Raw genomic sequence first — 7368 nt, 5'->3', positions numbered from 1 at the left:
CCTCAAAGTTATTCTTTCGGATCAATCTATGCAAGAGTTCGTACTAGAATAACACCTTAAGACGCAAATCAACCAAAACCCTAATGTCACCTAGATACTCCATTGTCACCTCAAGTATCCGTGGGCATGATTATACGATATGCATTACACAATCTCAGATTCATCCAACCAACACAAAGTACTTCAAAGAGTGCCCCAAAGTTTCTACCGGTGAGTCAAGCACGTGTGCCAACCCCTATGCATAGGTTCATGGGCGGAACCCGCAAGTTGGTCACCAAAACATACATCAAGTGGCACATGATATCCCATTGTCACCACAGATAAGCACGGCAAGACATACATTAAGTGTTCTCATAAAAGACTCAATCCGATAAGATAACTTGAAAGGGGGAACTCAATTCATCACAAGAGAGTAGAGGGGGAGAAACATCATAAGATCCAACTACAATAGCAAAGCTCGGGATACATCAAGATCGTGCCATAGAGGTAGGGGTGGACTAACGAGCAGCTCGACTTGTTAAGCTCGTACTCGTTAAGCTCGTGCTCGTTAAGGCTCGGCTCATTAAGCTCGTTAAGATTAACAAGAAGAAAACCCTGCTCGGCTCGGCTCGTTTGAAGCTCGTTAACCTCGTGAGCTCTCACGAGCGCTTGTTAACAGGTTATAATGTGTTTCGATATACATGATGAATGTGTAGGTGTGGTTTTCAAGATGAATATGGTGACTACAAATAGAAATGCACTAGTTTGTTGCCTCATATGTCGATTAGATTGAATTGATGGGCTGAGTTACTACAAAAAGTTTGTCACGTAAGATGAAAATATGTGTTATGTTGTTACTAACGAGCTTAACGAGCTACTCGTGAAACTCGTTAGCTCGTTCATTAAGCTCATTAAACTTAACGAGCTGAAATCTATGATTGGCTCTATTCATTAGGAAGCGAGCTCCGAGCTTAACGAGCCGAACTATCGAGCGCTCATTAAGCTCGCGAGCTATGAGCTTTTGGTCCAACCCTACATAGAGGGAACACGAGAGAGAACACGAGAGAGAGAGAGAGAGATCAAACACATAGCTACTGGTACATACTCTCAGCCCCGAGGGTGAACTACTCCCTCCTTGTCATGGAGAGCGCTAGGATGATGAAGATGGCCACCGGTTATGGATTCCCCCTCCAGCAGGGTGCCAGAATGGGCTCCCGAGAGGTTTTTGGTGGCTACAGAGGCTTGCGGCAGCGGAACTCCCGATCTATCTTGATATTCGATGTTTTAAGGGTACATAGGCATATATAGGCGAAAGAAGTCGGTCGAGGGGTGCTCGAGGGGTCCACGAGACAGGAGCCGCGCCCTCTAGGGGGGGCGCCCCTATCTCCTGGGCTCCTCGAGGGTCTTCTGACTTGATCTCCAAGCCTCCAGGATGATATTCTTCCAAAAAATCACGATGCCGAAGGTTTCATTCTGTTTGGACTCTGTTTGATATTCCTTTTCTTCGAAATACTGAAACAGGCAATAAAACAGCAATATGGGCTGGGCCTTCGGTTAATAGATTAGTCGCAAAAGTAATATAAAAGTGTATAATAAAGCCCATAATCATTCAAAACAGATAATAATATAGCATGAATGCTTCATAAATTATAGATACGTTGGAGACGTATCAGCATCCCCAAGCTTAATTCCTACTTGTCCTCGAGTAGGTAAATGATAAATAAAGAATTTATGAAGTGTGAATGCTAGAAGGTGCACAAGTTTGATCAATGATAATATCAATCACCTTTACTAGCAACATTATATGTCATAACAGTAGTTCATCTCATAAAACTTCTCACAATAAAGTAACAAGCAATTCACATGTCAAAGCATAGACCATAAACTTTCTTGAAAACTAGCAAACTTCATTCTTAGTCATCAAACAATTGCAATTCATCCTATTTTCAGGAAGAGTCTATGTCAGAGCTTTGATTTAGCAAACTTCACATACTCAACTATCATACAGTCTTCTATAATTGCTAACACTCACGCAATACTTGTGGTTATGAAGTTTTAATTAGACACAGAGAAAGATTGGGGCTTATAATGTTGCCTCCAAACGTATTCACGCTTGGGTGATATCAACAATAATAGTTCGTGCTAACCTACATCCAATTGGATATATATATCAGGATCACCCTGACACAAAGTGCTTGCCAAAGGATAAAATGAAAAAGGGAAAGGTGAAGATCACCTTGACTCTTGCATAAAAGTAAAAGACATAAAGTAAAAGATAGGCCCTTTGCAGAGGGAAGCAGAGGTTGTCATGCGCTTTTAGGGTTGGATACACAAAATCTTAATGCGAAAGAACGTCACTTTATATTGCCCCTTGTATATGGACCTTTATTATGCAGTCCGTCGCTTTTATTGCTTCCATAACAAGTTCGTACAAAGCTTATTTTCTCTGCACTAATAAGTCATGCATATTTAGAGAGCAATTTTTATTGCTTGCACCAATGACAACTTACTTGAAAGATCTTACTCAATCCATAGGTAGATATGGTGGACTCTCATGGCAAAACTGGGTTTAAGGATATTTGGAAGCACAAGTAGTATCTCTACTTGGTGCTAGGAATTTTTGGCTAGCATGAGGGGGAAAGGCAAGCTCAACATGTTTGAATGATCCATGACAATATACTTTAACTGAGATGTGAGAAAACATAACCCGTTACGTTGTCTTCCTTGTCCAACATCAACTCTTTAGCATGCCATACTTAATGAGTGCTCACAATTATAAAAGATGTCTATGATAATATATTTATATGTGAAATCTCTCTTCCTTCAATATTCTTTCATGAATTGTTCAAATGACTAATACAATGCTTGCTAACCGTCAATGAATTTACAACCTCTACTTCTTAGATGTGAAGTCATTACTCCCCATGGGATAAGCAAATGAAACATATATAATTTCAGATTTATGACATTCAACTCATTCAACAATTTACTCATAGGATATAGCACACGAGTAAATGAAAAACTACTCCAAAAAGATATAAGTGAAGATCAATGAGTAGCTAAATAATTATGCAACTATGCAAAGACTCTCTCTCATTAAAGGATTTCAGATCTTGGTATTTTATTCAAACAGCAAGCAAAGCAAAATAAAATGACATTGCAAGGATAGCACAACTCATGTGAAGAAGCAAAAACTTAGGCTCAACCGATACTAACCGATGATTGCCGAAGAAGAAAGGTGGGATGTCTACCGGGGCATCCCCAAGCTTAGATGCTTGAGACTTATTGAAATATTATTTTGGGGTTCCTTGGGAATCCCCAAGATTGAACTTTTGTGTCTCCTTAATTCCTCTCATATCATGGTTTCTCTTTTTATCAAAAGCTTCATTCACAACAAACTCAACAAGAACTCGTGAGATAGGTTAGTATAAACCAATGCAAAACCTTATCATTTTCTAATGAAACAAATCACTTAAATTATTATTCAACATTGCATACTAAATGCCTCTGCATATTTAATACTCCTATCCTTAAATAGAATCATTAAACAAGCAAACATATGCAAACAATGCAAACATAACAGCAATCTGCCAAAACAGTACAGTCTGTAAGGAATGCAAGAGTATCAATACTTCCCTGACTCCAACAATTATGAACTAAAATTTCCACTGTAATAAATTTATCAGAGCTCAGAATGCAAAAAGATTCAATGTTATACCATTCTCTGACTTTTCTAGGGAATATTTGCAACAGCGGTAAACTTTCTGTTTTCAAACAGCAACATGCATACTAGCAAAATAAGCATGGCAAAGGCTATCCTTGACATTTTTATTGAAACTAAAGATGCAAAACATTATTCTAACTAACATAAAGCAAAAACTAACAAAATAAAATGATGCTCCAAGCAAAACACATATCATGTGGCGAATAAAAATATAGCTCCAAGTAAAGTTACCGATGAACAAAGACGAAAGAGGGGATGCCATCCGGGGCATCCCCAAGCTTAGGCTCTTGGTTGTCCTTGAATATTACCTTGGGGTGCCTTGGGCATCCCCAATCTTAGGCTCTTGCCACTCCTTATTCCATAGTCCATCGAATCTTTACCCAAAACTTGAAAACTTCAACCACACAAAACTCAACACAAAACTCATAAGCTCCGTTAGTATAAGAAAATAAAACCACCACTTTGGTACTGTAATGAACTCATTCTAAATTCATATTGGTGTAATATCTACTGTATTCTAACTTCTCTATGGTTCATACCCTCCGATATTACTCATAGATTCATCAAAATAAGCAAACAACACAATGAAAACAAAATCTGTCAAAAACAGAACAGTGTGTAGTAATCTGTATCAAACGTATACTTCTGGAACCCCAACAATTATGAATTAAATTGCTGGACGTGAGGAATTTTTCTATTAATAATCTTCAAAAAGAATCAACCTAAAAGCACTGTCCAGTAAAAAATGGCAGCTATTCTCGTGAGCGCAAAAGTTTCTGTTTTTTACAGCAAGATCACATAAACTTCACCCAAGTCTCCCCAAAGGTTCTACTTGGCACTTTATTGAAACAAAAGCTATAAAACATGATTACTACAGTAGCATAATCATGTGGACACAAAAAAACAGTAAGGGTAAATATTGGGTTGTCTCCCAACAAGCGCTTTTCTTTAATGCCCTTTTAGCTAGGCATGATGATGACAATGATGCTCACATAAAAGATAAGAATTGAAACATAAAGAGAGCATCATGAAGAATATGAATAGCACATTTAAGCCTAACCCACTTCCTATGCCTATGGATTTTGTGAGCAAATAACTTATGGGAACAATAATCAACTAGCAAAGGAAGGTAAAACAAGCATAGCTTCAAAACTTTAAGCACATAGAGAGGAAACTTGACATTATTGCAATTCCTACAAGCATAAGTTCCTCCCTCATAGTAATTTTCAGTAGCATCATGAATGAATTCAACAATATAACCAGCACCTAAAGCATTCTTTTCATGATCTACAAGCATAGAAAATTTACTACTCTCCACATAAGCAAAACTCTTCTCATTCAGAATAGTGAGAGTATCATAAGAGACTTGAACACTAAAAAATGTTTCCACATTAAAAGAGTAATGTTCAGAAAAAGGGTAATCATAATCATGACAAGTTTTATAAATATAATCATCACTACTTTTTATAGCATAAGTTTCATCACAATAATCATCATAAGTAGCAACTTCGTTCTCATCATAATCAATTGAAACCTCTCCCAAGATAGTGGAATCACTAAATAAAGTTGACACTCTTCCAAATCCACTTTCGTATTAATCACAATAAAATTCAACATCCTCCAAAATAGTGTTATCACTACTTCCTAAAGTTTACACTCTTCCGAACCCACTTTCATCAATATAATCATCATAGGTAGGAGGCATGCTATCATCATTACAACTTTGCATATCAAAACTTGGGATGCTAAAAATATCATCTTCACTAAATGTAGCATCCCCAAGCTTGGGACAAACATTAATTTCAGCAAATATATTCTCAAATATGTCATTCTCATCAAGCATAGCTTCCCCAAGTTTGGGCCTTTTCATATCATAAGTATAATCACTCTCATCATTAATAGTATGGATAGCACCACAAGTATAGCAATTATCATCATCACAAGTAGTAGGAGCAACATCATTTGGAAGGGATACCTTTTTACCTTTGTTTCCCCTTCTTTTCGTTTTCTTCTTCTCATTATGTGTGGGTTCAACCTTCCTCTTTGATCTCCTTATTGACTAGATTGGTTGAATAGAAAGCTACTCCTCTTTACCCGATTCATCATAAGAAATAATAGGAGGATATTGGGAAGTCTTTTCCCTTTCATTAGTTTTCTCATCATCTTCTATTTGCTTTCTTTTCTTCATGTAATTGGCAATATAAGGATTTTCAATGCAATTCACCGCACAATACAAATAAATCTTCTCTAGATCAATATCAAGGAATTTCTTATGGGCAAATTCTGGAAGGTCCTTGAGTAAACGTTTCAATTCTTCATAACCCAAAAGCAAACTAAGTTCATTGTAATGAGCAAGGGATATCAAATCATCACAATTTTTGGACACAATTCGATCATGAAACAATTTGCATAAGAGATGTAAATGACCACGTTCATTGCAAAATTCACATGTACGGCAAAGGAAATTCAAATTTTCAGCACTCACATTTAGCCTTTCTTGCAACCATTTAGTTTCTAGATGCTTATGCCTCTTGCAATATATATCTTCTCGATTTGGTGTGTTCATGCAAACATGCACTCCACAAAATTTGACATGATCATAAGATATACTTTCATCATGACTAGAGCAATCCTCATTAGTACTATGGATATTCAAGGAGTTTATAGTAACAACATTGCAATCATGCTCATCATTCAAAGATTTAGTACCAAGTATTTTAAAGCATTCTTCTTCTAGCACTTGAGCACAATTTTCCTTTCCATCAAACTCATGAAAGATATTAAAAAGACGAAGCGTATGAGACAAACTTAACTCCATTTTTTTTGCAATTTTCTTCTTTAAACTAAACTAGTGATAAAACAAGAAACAAAAAGATTCGATTGCAAGATCTAAAGATATACCTTCAAGCACTCACCTCCCCGGCAACGGTGCCAGAAAAGAGCTTGATGTCTACTACACAACCTTCTTCTTGTAGACGTTGTTGGGCCTGGAAGTGCACAGGTTTGTAGGACAGTAGCAAATTTCCCTCAAGTGGATGACCTAAGGTTTATCAATCCGTAGGAGGTGTAGGATGAAGATGGTCTCTCTCAAACAACCCTGCAACCAAATAACAAAGAGTCTCTTGTGTCCCCAACACACCCAATACAATGGTAAATTGTATAGGTGCACTAGTTCGGCGAAGAGATGGTGATACAAGTGCAAAATAGATAGTAGATAAAGGTATTTGTAATCTGAAATTATAAAAACAGCAAGGTAACAAGTGGTAAATGTGAGCGTAAACGATATTGCAATGATAGGAAACAAGGCCTAGGGTTCATACTTTCACTAGTGCAAGTTCTCTCAACAATAATAACATAGATAGATCATATAACAATCCCTCAACATGCAACAAAGAGTCACTTCAAAGCCACTAATAGCGGAGAACAAACGTAGAGATTATGGTAGGGTACGAAACCACCTCAAAGTTATTCTTTCAGATCAATCTATGCAAGAGTTCGTACTAGAATAACACCTTAAGACACAAATCAACCAAAACCCTAATGTCACCTAGATACTCCATTGTCACCTCAAGTATCCGTCGGCATGATTATACGATATGCATCACACAATCTTAGATTCATCCAACCAACACAAAGTACTTCAAAGAGTGCCCCAAAGTTTCTAC

Source organism: Triticum dicoccoides, chromosome 3B (genome assembly GCF_002162155.2).
Source record: "Triticum dicoccoides isolate Atlit2015 ecotype Zavitan chromosome 3B, WEW_v2.0, whole genome shotgun sequence".
NCBI classification, from domain to species: Eukaryota; Viridiplantae; Streptophyta; class Magnoliopsida; order Poales; family Poaceae; genus Triticum; species Triticum dicoccoides.
Note: the sequence above shows the minus strand (reverse complement) of the source record.